We start from the raw sequence: 18,069 nt of genomic DNA on the forward strand, positions 1-18,069 counted from the left end.
GACTCTTTATTATATATTGAGTGGTGCAAACACCATCAAGAATAACGCCATGTGTATTTTCCGCAGTGTGATGCACATGAATTAATTGTGCTGCTTTGAAATATCCGTTTTCACAAAACGAGTTTTCCAGTCATAGATTTGAATCTAATTATGTGTGGATCGCATCCTTTGAAATTCTATTACTATCATTCACACTCGAGTTTGCATATTAGTCTCAGTCTGTCAGTTTCCTACAGGTACAAAACAATGACGTCAAATTTGACTGGATTAGTATCACGTGACAATAAGGCGATGGCATGATTGGTTGATTTTTTTATATAAAATGCAGGACATCTGATCTTATTCCTAGCCTGAACGAATTCTTCCACTGCCGTCGACGAGGTCTTACACAAAAGCATCAGTTGATATCGGAAAATAATGCATGGTCGAGGTAAGACATACATGTTCTGTTTTTTTTCTTTTTCTTCTTATTATTATTATTGGCCAGCATGTTTATGACTGTTAGTGAATATGCTTATCTTGTTATTTGGGCGTCATTCTATTTATCTGTCACCCAGATTGCATTGGTATTAACAATAAATACTAGCTTACAAGCGTTTAATTGTTACATTCATGTTAAGACATGATGACTTCACGTTCTCTTTGCTAAATCTGTGGTTTAAGTTCAGCTTTTCCCCTATTTGTTCAATTGAAAGAACGGCACATGTGAAATCGATTTCATTGTAGTGCTTGGCTTGCATTCAAACTCATGTGTAATACAAATACTCGGCGTGACTATTATCAGCAAAGCACCAAAATGACGTCATATTTACGCGATTGTTTTAGGTCGAAATCCTTGCTAGGTTTGATTCACCCGCAACGCAATGACAAACATTTTTTTTACGCTGACGGAAGTGACGTCATAAGATCTGGTCTGCATTTATACAGTGATCACTATCATCTGCTTTAACACAGGAGTAACGGGAGACTGTCACACAGAATGTAAATATTGGGTAATAATAAATATTGTATATGTTACTCACACCGCCTGCTCGATTCATCAACATCACCTAAATAAATACCGAACGTGTTGTAGTCAAACCAGATGAGTCAAGGACAACTCATATTAGTGTGGACAACTCATATTAGTGGTGACAACTCATATCAGTGTTAGACAACTCATATTAGTGTTAAGACAACTCAATTGGTCTTATACAATTCATATTAGTGTTGGACAATTCACATTAGTGTTGGACAACTCATATTAGTGTTGTACAACTCACATTAGTGTTAGACGATTCATATTATTTTAAACAACTCATATTAGTGTTAGACATCTCATTTGGTCTTTGACAACTCTTATTAGTCTGGAACAACTTATATTAGTATTGGACAACTTATGTTAGGTTGGACATCTCATATTAGTGTTGGACAACTTACATTATTGCTACATAACTCATATCAGTGTTGGACAACTCATTTGGTCTTTGACATCTCATATTAGACTGGGACAACTCATATTAGTATTGGACAACTCATGTTACTGTTGGACATCTCACATTAGTGTTTGACAACTCACATTAACCTGGGCTAACTCATGTTAGTCTCGGGCAATACATATTAGTGTTGGACAACTCATATTAGAGTTTGACAACTCATTTAGTTTGGAACAACTCACATTAGTCAGGGACAACTCATATAAGTAAAGGACAACACATAAACCATCTGTCATTTCGTGATGATGATGATGATGATGATGATGATGATGATGATGATTGATATTTCAGATACAAGATGAAGGTGTTATTAGTTACCATCGTACTTTGTCTGGTCGTGTCAACATTAGCCTATCCAAACAGGGTGGCAAGAACAAGTGGAAGTGAGCTATCAACAGACAACATGAACTTGATAGCTGATGCCAACAACAAACAAAGTAATAACAACTTTAACCCAGGCTTGATAGGACGTGTTAAACGCAGAGGATTTATATATGGTATGTTTAAATGAAAACCGGGACCTTCGTACGAGACAATGAAAATCGTGACCAATGTGCTTAAAGATCAAAGTTCGTGATATTGCTGAATATCTTATAATAAACTCTGCAAATGATGTCACTTTTATCATTATTTAACAAATAAAATATAAAAAAATCAACTATAATGTTTGTAATCCATGTTCATAGTACAATAAAATTATATTATTATATATCGTATTCGAGTTAATCTTTTCACTGTTGCTTCTTTATGTAACAGCTCATAATGTCCACTGAATGCTGATATTTCTTGATATAACTTATTTTAGGTTCAGAAGAACAGCCACCTATAGCTATCGCCACCCACCTTTCAAGGACATATTCGTTCGGATCTCTTGGGGGAATTAAAATGTCGCTTATATCTAAAACAAATCACGATGATTTTAGAATGGGATCGGATATTTTTCTTCCCAAAAGAACTAACAACAGACTATGTCCTTCCGTGAACTATTTGTAAGTAATATGATTCACGCTTTTAGATATATGACGACGCCTGTTTAAGATTCATAAATCATGGAAAATTCGTTAAAATCAAAGACAATGACCTGCTTAATCATTGAGTATTCCGAACTATTTTCTGCCCAAATTATTACGATTGTTGTCTGGTCTGTGAAAGGGGAGGTCCTCGTTCACACTATAGTCGATATGAAATTGGAAAGTAGCCTCTTGGGTTGATCAAAATAGGCCACCTCCGAATCCTGTTTTTAGTCTCAGATTTCCAAATTGGCAATCGATAAATGAAATCTCAGATTTTTTCTACATTTGATTCTTAAAATGAAATGAGAATACTTCTGATTGCTTCTGGTGTCATTTCAAAGAAAGAAAAACAACAATAATTACCGTACTGGCTGAGCTGGTTGAAGTGATTTTGATTCCGATAAAGATGTTGTATGATTTAAATCAGTCGATATTGAAATGCTTGTACAATGTGTAAAACATGAACGTGCGATTCAACAAATCCCCGGAACGAATAATGCAGGTTTCTTCCAACGAAATTATCAAATGTGATGTGATTTATCAAGAAACATGAAGGACATAAGAAAATAATCAATCTAAGAATTAAGCTCCCCTGAGATATGCGTTTTCATATGTCGACAGCAAGGCCCATGGTCATTTATGATACATACTGACAATGTAACAAGTTACTTCTGTTAATTTGCACCACATAAATGAGTTATAGGATTGTAAACATCTCTGGATTTGCTATTTAGATGACCCTGAACACAGAAATATGACGTTATATTAAGAATACATAATGATTCATATAGATATATCCCATATACAGGCTTTCGTATAGAAAATTATCAGGAGTGAATTGTATCGCTGATCGAAAATTTTAAAAAAATATATTTGACGATATCTTATATGACGTTTTATGAAGTATAACACTGTCCCCATTTTCTCGATGATTCCGTTTTCTGTTACCCATGCATTAGCTTATCACTTACCACGCAGAGCCGTCCGTCATTGTTTAACATTTGGGTGATTAAGTTTCGTAGTTCATGTCAAACTTACTACTTTTCAAATAGTTTATGAGGAATGAGCGTCACTAATGATCATTCTAAGGTCAAAGTTCATGTCCTGTATGTAAATAACCATGAATGTCTGCTTCATCACACGCGGTCATTGTGATGTTTTATACACGTATGTGTGTGTATATAAATGTGACAAGATACATTGTACTGTTTTCTCTATTATGGGTAAAGATATACCAGCCATTCTTTTTCATTTAGAATTGACCAGCTTGATCTTAATAAATTATCTACCTCTTGTTTGAAACTTAGAATCAGAAATATTCCAGAAACCAAAATTTTCTGAATGTCCTTAATATTCTAGAACCAGGAGCCAGTCTATTCTTCGCCTAGCCAATCACATCCCTGTCCCCCTTCCTCCTATATCCTATTTCATCCCCCTTTCTTTTACATATTACAGCATGATATCGCTCAACAGGAAGTAAATAATCCATTTTTTAGGTTTAAATATGGTTTGTTTTTATTTGTAATCATTATTGAATTTACGCTTTTACATTAGTGTTCATTGTATGTACTGAAATGTTACTCCCTACTTTTTCCATATAAGAATATTATGTATATTAAACTGAAAATGGTAGGGAGTTGTATTCCCGTACAGTATTTTACGATAGCCGAGGCCGCCCGGCACAATCGCAGCATTCTTTACTCGTTTCTGTACCACAGTATATTTTGTAATACAAATTCATTCTTCATTTTTGTTCTATAGGCCGAAAGAGGCTGGACATATTTGAAGCATTTTCTTTATTAGCTTTTGTACCACGGTACATTTTAGTGTGGCATAACCAATAAACCATAAACAAAGCAGAAAAAAAACGATTAAAACGGGGAAAAAAAGAATGATAGGAGAAGAAAGAGAGAGAAAGAAGGATACACAAACAAGTGTTTACATAAGAATATACATTTTTTCTCAAAATTCTAAGTGACTTGTAATATTTATATTTACTGCGGTATTATGTTTCAATACATATTTTTCAGTTCCATTTTTTAACAAATAATGCATCAAAGGTATATTTAATTTGTTTTTGTCTCCATCTGGGGAATAAAACGATTAAAATTGATTACAGTTGCGTAAAATCATGTTTGTGAGAATAATGTTTTCACACGGGGATACGAGTTGCGTGCATTGCTCATGAACATGTTATACATGTAAAAACTTCCTTTCTCAGCACCTTTGCTCTATAAAGCAATGCATGTTACAGTATATATATATATAGCATTACCTTGTATGTCACACCTTTTGTATTTATCTATATACCTATTCTACATAAAGTATTCACCTGCACGTTCTTTGTCTAATCTTAACATCTAAACAATGACGTTTAACATTGTATATCTTTCCTCGTTGCGTCGCGGTTCAATTCATATGTCTAAAAGATGTTTCGCATAACAATCATTTCTCTAAACTCCATACATTTAAACAGCTTGGTTATCACACTTGTGCATCTTATTTTTTTCTGAAGGAATATTTTGTTGCATAATTGACGATGTAGTCTGATGTAAGTTTTCTAGTAGTGTGGAGTAAAATATTTTAGTCAATTTGAATGTGGGTTCGGAATCATCAGACAAAATGCAGATCTTAAATGTTGTAAACATTAAATATATTTCCTATGAAAAACATAATTGGATGGTCGAGTGGCAAACATTCAATTCACCTAGGAGGCCTGGGTTCGATTCCCAGATAGTACTGTTCTCAAGGTTCTTCTAACAGTAAGACCCCTCGCGTGCAACAAGAAGGATTGATATAATTTGGTGTAACTAATATCTTGTATACGTGATTTAAATATAAAACAGAATGTGAAAAGTACAACTTCTGCTATTGTAGTCTCCTCATATAGACACATTATCAACAAAATAGAAAACTTTTACGTCGTGGGTGTTAATCGTGACTGTGAGAAGGGAAACAACTCTCTTTCAGAAAGCTTACACTGGACATTTCGATGACAGGATAACAGTAGCGAAATACAGGATGACAAAATAATCGGGTTGTCATTCAAATAAAATATCTGAATTTATATCTGACAATTCTAATCTCAAAGATATGTTCGCATATTCCTGTCACCGCATATTTTTTGCCAAAATAATTGTCACGCCAATAGTATCATGATAAGTCGACTTAAAATAATTCATTCGACTTTTAATTAACATATCTTGCTAAGGTGAAATACGCCAAATATGTGGCCCTAATTTATCTCGACATTGTAATGACATCTATTGTCATTGGTTAGATTATGTTGGTGCATTTTACTAATTGAAGTGTCAAGAGCGTTCAGCGATGCTTCACGCGAGGGATTGAAAGTTAGGAATTATGAAAGTGGTTCATCAACACAAAATCATTAGGAACTAGGCTATTTGTGAACAAAATAATGTTTTCCCTCATGCCTCATAACTATTGTTTATCAAACAGTGTTTAGAAAATCAGCCACATAACATTGTTATTGACCTATGATTGTGTGATTCTTGTGTAGTTTGATGTAAAATGTAAATATTATATCATTGATATAGATATAATGTAAATAGTACATTTTTATGAACTTTATTATACATTGAGTACTATATACACCAGCGAGCATAACGACATGTGTATTTTGTGCAGTAGATGTGATGCTCATGAACTTATTGTGTTCCCATGAAATATCCGTTTTCACATTAACAAAGTACATGCCATCGTGAAGGTCCATTGTTATAGCTATGGTAACAATGCACAAAGCTACTTCTGTTAAGTTACACCATAGAATTGATTAATAGGCTTGTATCCATATAAATGTATCCAATATGAGTAAAATGATTTGGAATGAGTATTGCTGATCAAAACTTTCACCAGATCTGATAAAAGTTCTGTAAAATTCGTTCCGCGTTAGGTCTCATCATCTTATCGCGCTAAGTAAACAATTATACAAACCTACCGAAATATCGCATCCAATTATATCTTTGAGTAAAATTAAAAGTTCAATTGTTATTGCAGTTTGCTCAGAGGGTCGAGCGTGTTTCGTATGATCCGTATGTAATTTGGTATGATGAGCAATTATTGCCGGAGATTATGGCTTTTTGTGTTTTTAGTTCGTCTAAGAAGTCGAATTCCAAATGTCTGAAAGCCTTTACTATGTCATATATGGTAACGTAAGAATCGATATGCACACTTGCAACCGATTTTCTTTCACAAGAACCACTTTATAGCCTGCAAGCGATATGGCAACTACCAACCTCTTTGATGGCAATTAAATCAGTTACAGACACGTTTACCCCTCCATAACAAACACATTTTTGTCTAGACACCCCGGCAGTGCTCCGAGTGTAGACAGGTCTCCGAACAATAGTTAAATAATGATATTTTACACCGTAAAGATCCAATCCGTGTGTTGTTTCTCTAAGTTAATAAATATATGAAAATATATATAAGTTCATTCCAAAGAATGTGTAAATTCAACTCTATTTGGTTGAATAAACAATATTTCTTGCCCCTTAAAGATATTCAGGTATTCTTTTGGTATGTCTACTGTACAGAGTAAAATAATCTAAAGTGAATTTAAAGTGAAATGTGTAATACAGCCTTGGATTGAAATATAAACATAATTCTGCATAGCACAGCATAGTAGTACACTGATGCTATTCCAAAAGAATCTCATATCAGTGAACCATTCAATACATTTAAATGTTAAACTAATCAATCAATCTTTCATCAGGAAGATGAAATGTTAGATAGAATTGCACTGTTCATTCAATCCAATGGAGATGCTAGTAGGTTACATGTATATATTGATTCATTAATACTAACAATTAAAAAGCAGCATCCTGATACCATTATCAAGTGAATAGATATCCATTACAAAACTTTAACCTCAAGAATACAGAGAAAACAGTTAAGTCCATAATATGGGGAAAAATTAAAAAAGTAAAAATAATTCTTTCATTTTTAACTGTACAAAAGTAACGCCACACACCCAAAGAACCTCTATGCAAAGAATCAGCATCCTAATACCATTATTTAAGTGAATGGTGTGCAATTATAAAACTTTAACCAAAACTTTAACCTGAAGAATAGAGAAAAAAGTTAGGTTCATAATATACCAAAAATTTCAAAAAATGAAAAAAAATTTTTTTCATTTTTAACTGAACATAAGTAATGCCACACACCCAAAGAACCTCTATGCAATATAAAACTTTAACCAAAACTTTAACCTGAAGAATACAGAGAAAAAAGTAAAGTTCGTAATATGCCAAAAATACCAAAAAATGAAAATATTTTTTTCATTTTTAACTGTACAAAAGTAATGCCACATCCCCCAAAGAATCTCTATGCAAAGAATCAGCATCCTAATACCATTATTAAACTTTAACCAAAACTTAAACGAACGGACGGCCTGACGGACTGACGGACGGACGTAGGCAAAACCTATAGTCCCCCCGGTTTCACCGGTAGGAGACTTATATTGACGTCGCTAATGTTATATAAAAAAATGTCCAGTCGAAATTCCTGCTTAAATTTCTTGTACATATCTAAATTTTTATATTCTTAAAGAGATCTACCCTTACCGGCAAATAACTTTTTGTGTATTAGGAGGACTGAATCCTTAATTACTTTCTTAGTCTACTTTAAATGTGTCATTAATACACATATAGTCTTTTCCCAAATACTTAATTTCATTGATACTGGTAGCATCGCTTATGATGGTATACCAGCAATAAAAGATATTAATTTGCAAGTGCTACCTTAAAGTAAGTGACAAGTAACAATAAGCCTATATCTTTATGTACGCATCAACTTGATAGTCCAAAAGCAGAAACTTTATATATTTTTTTATTCAACATGAATACCAAGGCGGCCTCTTTCGCTCTCCTCCATCCTTCCATCTGGTTGCTGATATTAATACAACGTTTAATGACGTTCACTATCTTTTTGTGTCCTCATCTTCTCGCTGATTCCGTGTTCATTTACTCATTAGCTAACCATTTACCACGAAGAGCCGTCCATCATTTTTTGTTTTAAACTATAGCTGCTTGTTTGCGTATTGATAGACCTAATCATTCACGACGATTAAGTTTCGTGCTTCATGTCGAACTTACATTTTCAAATACATTACTTCTTAAGAACTTGGGATTTTTTTTGGACTTGTCGTATTAAGTAAAGTAACCTTTTTGTAATACGTTTTGCGAAATAAAAATGTCAAGTCCCTGGGCCTCTTGGTTATTGAGAAGAAGTCATTTAGAGATGATAGCCTTTTTGACCCATATGACCTTGAATGAAGGTCAAGGTAATTCATTTGAACAAATTTGGTAGCGCTTCACCCTGGCATGCTACAGACCCAATATCAGGTCCCTTGGCCTCTCGGTTATTGAGAAGAAGTCGTTTGAAGATGATAGCCTTTTTGACCAATATGACATTGAATGAAGGTCAAGGTGATTTATTTGAACACTCTGGCATGCTACAGGCCCCAAGTCCCTTAGCCTCTTGGTTATTGCGAGATGGGTCACTTGGCTGTTGCGTGCAGGCGGGCTACCTAGTACGAGTTGCCTGCCTTATTACGTCTAGCCAGATTTCGGCTTGTGTCTTCCAACATAGCTCACGAAATAACATAAGAAGAGATGTAAGTGGAAATCACTAAGCCGGTCAGTGTCCGTTAGAACAAATGTAAACAAAATAAGACATTACCATTCACAACAACTCGTTATAGATAAGTATTTCATTGTAAAGTTATAAACACAGAACAATACTTTCTTACAATAAAACAACTTAAACAACCTTCGACTTGACAGTTGAACAATGGACGTGAATAATTATATACATAAATAAATAATTATATACGTAAATAAATAATTATATACGTAAATATTCCTCACAGACAGTAACCTCTACTGTGATCTTTCTTTTTTTATACCGTTTTTATTGTAAAACCAATTTACATTTGTTATGATAAACAGTTTCCATATAATCATGTCTACTATCGACGTTAATGATTTTCTGTGTATGTATGTCTTCCCGCTTTACAATTTAAAATATAAAAACTCTAGCTAGAAAATGGTACTAGCGTAAAGTCACTTTTATTTTATTTATTTTTAATTTTTTTTTTTTTTTTAATAATTCATATATTGCTGGACAGAAAAAAACAAAACAAAAAGAGTTTTCCAGTCGAAGATTTGAATCTAATTATTTATGGATCGCATCCTTTGAAATTCTATTACCATTATTCACACTTGAGTTCACATATCAGTCACAGTCTGTTAGTTTCCTAGAAGTACAAAACAATGCCGTCAACTTTGACTGGATTAGTATCACGTGACAATAAGGCGATGACACGATTGGTTGAAGTTTGCTGATAAAATGCAAGACATCGGAGATTTTCCTAATCAGAACGAACTCCTCTACCACCGTCAACGCCAAATTCATGGTCTTATAAAAAAAAAAGCATCAGTTGATATGGGAAAATAATTACATTGTCGAGGTAAGATATATTTATTATTAACGTAAATTGTTTTAAAGAAAAAAAACCGCAATCACTTGATGTTCAACAATTATACAGATATACACGCTGTTATTGATTTCAATAAATACTTATATGTATGTGTTTTCCATTCGCTAATTTCAACTATACCCATGTGAATGAATAATTTACTATTGAACATTTTTTAAGGATATATAGTATATATGGGTACCTGTAAAGTGCGAAACGAAAGCAAAACGAAACGAAACGAAATCAAACGAAACGAAATCAAACGAAATGAAAAATGAAATATTGAGGAAATAGATAAATAGACAATTTTAGACTTTACATAGGCCTAAGTGTCCCATTCTCATCGGTGTTAAAACAACACGGGAAAGAATGAATTTGATCGCAATATTCACTCAGTTTGTTAAATATAAAATATTTACTCTATTTCGATAATATGCTTAGTCCACAATTTATAGGCGCGCAAATCGCGTAGTGTATTGGTGCACGCTCGATCTAAAATCACGGTGACAGAGGTGATTGTAAGCAACTCCTTTTATAGTAGGAAAGCGAGGTGTGTATCTGATCGCGAAAAGTTAGAGTTCCGGGAAAGTAAAATTAGCAGATGGGTAAGAAATAGTGTATATAGTTTAATGTTTAATATACACAATTTTTGTACACACAATACACTATGCGATTTGCATGCCTATAAATAATGGACTAATCGTATATTCTGAATCAGACATCAAAGGAAGTCTTACACGTGCGGACACAAAAGAAAGCACTAGTTCTTAAATTAACCGTTTACGACTAGCATCAAGTCCGTCTGATAGGACTTAAATTGGTGTCCCGTGTGAGGATATCTAACTTGCACGATGAAGATTTTGGTGTGATAGCGCCGGCCCAGAGGATAGGGTATTTTTAGGCCAGTATTTAATATTTCGAAATATTTAATAGGTGTTTAGATGGATGTCAAAAACCTTGATAAACCAAATTCACGGGATAGGGTCTCTCTTCGCCCTTCATCTTCGCTAGGGTAAGCGTAGCTGCTACTATACAGTGCTAGGTTACGGACCCATTCGAATCTGGGAGTTGCTTTCAAATAATGATCACACCATCAATTGGACATGCGACTCTCTTCCACCCCACTTTCCTTTTTCATTCTATACTGTTCCTATTCTACTCAATTTCCTATCTATCCTCGTCCGCTGAAAGACCATAAGGCCGTAATAGCGGACTGGAAAAAATGTTAAATAGATAAGTAAATATATTCTGAATAAAGTTATTTCATATTTAAAGAACTGAACGAATATTGCGATACTCTTTTTCAGGTTCAATGATTTTGTTTTATTTCAAAGATATATAGATACAATAATGTCCTCATACATATGAGCTAGCATTCACCATGCTTCTTTCGTCCTATTACGATAAATTTAATCCTGTGTCTTGCTTGAACACCGATGGGAATGGGACACTAAGGCATTTGCAAATGTCTAAAATTGTCTATTTATCTATTTTTTCAATGTTTTCATTTTTCATTTCGTTTGATTTCGTTCGTTTCGTTTAGTTTGATTTCGTTTCGTTTGATTTCGTTTCGTTTCGTTTCGTTTTGCTTTCGTTTCGCACTTGACAGGTACCCTAGTATATATACCAGGAAAACTTACACATTTTTTTATCATTGACCAGCATGTTTATAACTGAATATGCTTATCTTGTGTATTAGGGACGGGAGGGAAATGTTTTTTTCTGGTTAATAATAAATAATGTATATGTTATATAAGTTCGAATTCCTCACTTCTAGAATCAGGGTTAACAAGGTAATAAGTTACTGTCTTTGTGTATCAAGATATTTGTATATTTGTTCATTTTACCTCCTCGCTAGACTGGCCACCAGTTTTTTTTTAAAGAATTGCCAAGCTAAATTCTAATTCCAGATTATCTGCCCCTAGTTTGAAACTTAGAATCAGACACATCCTAGGGATCAAAATCATAAAGCTCAATTTTATTTATAATTTTAATATTCTATAGACAGAGGGCCAGTCTGTCTACCTCCTCGTCTACGCTAGCTCATAAGGACACGGCCTTGCCCCGAATAATATTTGTTTGAAGTCATATCTTATGTCTTTTCCACGGATACTACCGGACTAAAACAACACACCAGACACAAACAATAACTACCAGACTTTTAACATGGTTCCTTAATTTTCGTTTTTCGAAGATTTCAAACCTGGTATTGATGATGAGCCGTAATTACTTCGATACACACACCGCCTGCACGATTCATGAGCATCACCTAAATAAATACCGAACGTGTCGCAGGACAACTCAAATGAGTCAGGAACAACTTACATTAGTCAGGGACAACTCACATTAGGGACAACTCACATTAGTCAGGGACAACTCGCATTAGTCAGGGAAAACTCATATTAGTCACGGACAATGATGATGATGATGATGATGATGATGATGATTGATATTTCAGATACAAGATGAAGGTGTTATTAGTTACCATCGTACTTTGTCTGGTCGTATCAACATTAGCCTATCCAAACAGGGTGGCAAGAACAAGCGGAAGTGAGCTATCAAAAGACAACATGAACTTTATACCTGATGCCAACAACAAACAAAGTAGCAACAACATTAACCCAAGCTTGATAAGACGTGTTAAACGCAGGGGATTTCTCATTGGATAAAACGTTTGAATGAAAACCGGGACCTTCGTACGAGACAATAAAAATTGTGACCAATGTGCTTGAAGATCAAGGTTCGTGATATTGCTGAAGCTCTTATAATAAACTGTAAATGATGTCACTTTTATAATTATTTAACCAATCAAATGTAAAAGACATCTACTATGTTTGTTGGTAATGCATGTTCATAGTCCAATAAAGTTCTATCATTATAGATCGTATTCGACTTAATCTTTTTACTGCTGCTTCTTCATGTAACAGCTCATGATGTCCACTCGGCGAAGTATTTGTTTGTAATCTAGTAATATGATTCACGCTTATATGTATTTGACGACGTCTGTTTAAGATAAAATAATTATAGAAAATTCGTTTAAATCATAGACAACGACCTGCTTTATCATTGAGTATTCCGAACTATTTTCTGCCCAAAGTATTACGCTTGCTCTCTGGTTTGTGCAAGGGGAGGCCTGGGCGAAATTAATTGATACTCTCAATGGTCCAGATAACACCAACATACATAAATTGCACTGAATCTCGGCCAAACGATGTCGCCTAGTGGGTGGTATAGCTTATGTTTCACTGTTGTTACTAAAAATAGACATTAAAATTTAGTTGTTCTTAAATTAAAAGAATTCCAGCTATAATTGAGCTATAAATAGCCCAAGAGAACTTAAAATGATCCTCATCCGTCGAATACTGTTTTTAGTCTCAGATTTTCCATTTTAAAGAAAAATGCCAACACAATTGACCGTACAGAAACAGCTGGTTGAAGTGATTTTGATTCCGATAGCAAAAACGAGGTTACATGATTTAAATCAGTCGATATTGTAATGTTTGTTAAATGTTTTAAACATGAACGTGTAATTCAACGAATCTCCTGAACAAATAAGGTAGGCCAATTGATCGGTAACCAAAAATAAATTTCCGAGGCAAGTTTCTTCTAACGAAATTATCAAAGATCAAATATTTAATCATGATACACATACGTAGGAAATCGTGATGTGGTTTATCAAGAAACATAAAGGACTTCACAAGATTAAATCGATCTGAGAATTGTTTTCCATGAAATATGCGTTTTCATATGTCGACAGCAAGGCCCATGCATGGTCAATAGTAACTTCTGTTAAGTTGAACCATAGAAAGGAGTTATCGGATTGTAAACATCACTAGAGTTGCTATTTAGATGACCCTGAATATAGAAATAAAACGTTCTATTTCGATAAAGATAAATCCCATGTGCATTGTATCGCTGATAAAAAAGTTTAATCAAGATATATATTTGACGATACTTTATCAGGGGGTCCAACGTGTTTGGTATGATGAGCGCGTATTTTGGTATGAGATGATCAATATGGCTGACAAACACCGCTTCAGACCCCACCGTTGAGTACAAAATCCTTGATATTTCGTTAACATTGAATATGACAGATTAATGGAGATTGCGTTTCGGTGACAAAATGTTTGCAGTTTCCAATCATGCATGATATATTTGCTGACAGTATATGGTTTAGAAGTTATTGAGCAGTTAACGCGATATTTTGAGACAAAAATCAACACCTCGCACCTATTTTCCACTAGATTGATACTTTCAAGTCGAGTTGAATAGCATTGTAGCACATATAGTCAACTACTATCACTATCGAACCATAATCAAGCCAAATTCGACTCGCTATAATGCCCTATATTCCGATTACCGATCAGTTTAATTTGGTGTACACAATCATTGGTATATGTCGCCATGTATACGACCAGATTTGGTATGATGCGTTTTTGTAGTTCGTCCATGCAATGATGCCCAAACTGGCTTGTTCAAAATGCTCCTTTTTATTTTCGGGTAATTCATAATGGCACGGTACAAAAAACGTCTCAAGTTAAGCCTGTATAGATCAAAGCAACGCCATAAATACCCATCACAAACTATACATTCGTTCATACCGACGTGACACCACCACATAATGCTTCTGTTGAACTAAACGAATATACAACGGTTGATGATTACCAAATCTTGAACGTACTCGACACATATGAAATACTTGTTTATTACAATATTGCAACCAATTTACATACAGGTGTAAAGTGTACAAGATTTGTTCATTTCTTTAATATTCATTTTTCAGTTGTGCCCATGACTCGGTCCAGGACGGGCGTACAGTTTTGGCTCAAACAATGCCGTTTTATTCCCCTTCACGTTAGTACATCGTAAATTAAAGTCTAAAAAATAGACACATATTCATAAACTGTACCATGTCCATTGCTATTACAATTCTGTTTTAATTAATGGAGCGATTTAAAATAACTAAATAAATAATTGACACTTGTTTCAGTAACCAGATATTTGACTTATCAACGTACCCTATAACCTGTTACACATACATGTAGAGTGCGGAAAGCGACCAATCGTGTTTACACTAGCTGTGCGGCATGAGTTTGTTTTTCCTCGAGTGATTTCTTTATTTGTCTGTGAAATCAATAGATGTTATTTTCAAAATGTGGACGATTGATTCTTGTATCCCTTTCACGTGTAAAGACGATTTTTGAAGAAAAAAAAACCGCATCATACCAAATCTGGTCGTATACATGACGACACATACCAATGATTGTGTACACAAAACTAAACTGATCGGTAATGGGAATATAGGGCATTATAGCGAGTCAGATTTGGCTTGATTATGGTTCGATAGTGATATTAGTTGATTATATGTGCTACAATGCTATTCAACTCGACTTGAAAGTATCAATCTAGTGGAAAATAGGTGCGAGGTGTTGATTTTTGTCTCAAAATATCGCGTTAACTGCTCAATTACTTCTAAACTATATACTGTCAGCAAATATATCATACATGATTGGAAACTGCAAACATTTTGTCACCGAAACGCAATCTCCATTAATCTGTCATATTCTATATTAACGAAATATCAAGGATTTTGTACTCAACGGTGGGGTCTGAAGCGGTGTTTGTCAGCCATATTGATCTTCTCATACCAAAATACGCGCTCATCATACCAAACACGTTGGACCCCCTGTTTATACGACGTTTTAAGAAGTCTTGCACTGTTCACATCATCTCGATGAAGCTTATCAATTACCACGCAGAGCCGCCCATCATTTTTCGGCATAGCCGTATAATTTTCTTTTGGTCCCGGATATGACGCGACACGTGGCGTTACTGGTCAAGATGAAGTATGTGATTGGTCAATATAGCGGTAAATGCAAAATACAGATATGCAGTTAAAGACGAAACAAAATTAAGTTTGAATGCAAGCTGAATAAGGGTATATATCTATTAAAATGACACTTAAATAGAATCACATTCTGATTCAAATGCAGTCTGATTATCACCAAAATGATTCAAACTGATTTTTTTTATCCGTGCTGAAACAGCGCATTTATTAATTAGTTCGTTAATTTATTTCACCAGCAGTTTTACATTATAACCACCAGCATTAAAACTATGGCGTTTATCTTGTTTAAAGATATTTCTTGTTTAATATAGCTCGTCATTGTATGCATAGTCATTTGGGGTGACTAAGTTTCGTATTTCGTGTCGAACTTACTACTTTTCAAATAGTTTAGGAGGAATGAGGGTCACTTATGATCATACTAAGGTCAAAGTGCATGTCTTGTATGTAAATAACCATAAATGTCTGCTTCATAGCACGCGGTCATTGTGATGTTTTATACACGTATGTGTGTGTGTATATATATGTGACAAGATACACTGTACTATATTCTCTGTTATGGATAAAGATATACCAGCCATTCTTTTTTATTTAGAATTGACCAGCTTAATCTTAAAAGACTATCTACCTCTTGTTTGAAACTTAGAATCAGAAATATTCAAGAAACCAAAAATCATAAAGCTAAATTTTCTGAATGTTTTAATATTCTAGAATCAGGGGCCAGTCTATCGTTCGCCTAGCCAATAACATCCCTGTCCCCCTTCCTCCTATATCCGATTTCCTCCCTTTCTTTGACAAATTACAGCATGATATTGCTCAACAAGGGTAAGAAATCCTTTTTTTAGATTTTCATATGGTTTGCATTTATTTGTAATCATTATTGAATTTACGCTTTAACATTTGTGTTCACTGTATGTACTGAAATGTTACTCCCTACTTTTTTACTATAAGAATATTATATATATTAAACTGAAAATGGTAGGGAGTTGTATTCCCGTACAGTAGTTTACGATAGCCGGGGCCGCCCGGCACAATCGCAGCATTCTTTACTCGTTTCTGTATCACGGTATGTTTTTTAGTGCAAATTTATTTTCCTTTTTCGGCATAGCCGTCTAATTTTGTTTTGGCCCCGGATATGACGCGACAGATGGCGTTACAGGTCAAGATGAAGTATATGGTTGGTCAATGTAGCGGTCAATGCAAAATGCAGATATGCAGTTAAAAACGAAACAAAGTTAAGATTGAATGCGAGCTAAATAAGTGGATGTATCTTTTCAAATGAAACATTAATAAAATCATATTCCTGATTCAAATGCAGTCTTATTATTACCAAAAATGATTCAAACTGATCTAATTTTGTTATCCGTGCTGAAACGCATTAGTTCGTTGATTTATTTCACCAGCAGTATTACATTATAACAGAGACATATAGGCCTATAGATCTCTATATGTCTCTGATTATAACAACCAGCATTAAAACTATGCCGTTTATCTTTTTTAAAGATATTTCTTGTTTGTCATGTTAGCCAAAAGCGACCGGACATATTTGAAGCATTTTCTTTATTCGATTCTGTACCACGGTAGTTATTACGTAACGGTGTGGTGTACAGAGGTATTAATTTGACGTGGTAGAATTTGGTTATTTAAATTCCTCTGCTGAGGGAAACAAAGGGTACGTCTTATAAATAATAATAGTGTTTTTGCAATCGTTAAGGGCAAAAGATACATGTATGTGAATATATACGTGTATGTTGAATTTCTTTTCCTGATTTGATTTTATCTTTACAAGAAATTTTCGCTTCATGATATTATGGGATAGATTTTTCACAGTTTATAACACCAGAGACAACACTGTAGAAGAAAGCATTCCGACTATACTGTGTATCACCTACGCGTTAAAAACAGATATTGTGTCGTCAATAATTATGGATACAAGTCAGAATTAACTGTTCAGATCATCGCATTCAAAGGTACAAAGGAGAGGGGATCAAACAAAAAAAAACAATATATGAAAAGTCAATTTAAATAACCGTGTTGTAGCTACCGTTACTTCCGAAATCGTTAGTGTTGAGTTTTTATCATGCTATCATTGTAACTTTTCAAATGCTGAACATTCGTATCGCCGAAAAGATGAAACGGACAACGCATATGTAAAAGTGACAGCAACTTATCATAAATATGTAACGTAAAAATCTACGCCAAACGTGTACAAAAATACAGAAACGAGTGAAAAAA

The 18,069-nt window shown here is 34.3% G+C and overlaps 1 long non-coding RNA gene across 1 annotated transcript; it reads left to right on the plus strand.

Moving 5' to 3' along the window:
• Positions 1-319: 319 nt before the first annotated feature.
• Positions 320-1,870, plus strand: LOC117329686. The gene is made up of 2 exons (XR_004533249.1): positions 320-430; positions 1,767-1,870. It is a non-coding gene; the product is annotated as an uncharacterized LOC117329686 (long non-coding RNA).
• Positions 1,871-18,069: the final 16,199 nt, after the last annotated feature.

This window comes from Pecten maximus, chromosome 6, assembly GCF_902652985.1.
Source record: "Pecten maximus chromosome 6, xPecMax1.1, whole genome shotgun sequence".
In the NCBI taxonomy this organism is placed as follows: Eukaryota; Metazoa; Mollusca; class Bivalvia; order Pectinida; family Pectinidae; genus Pecten; species Pecten maximus.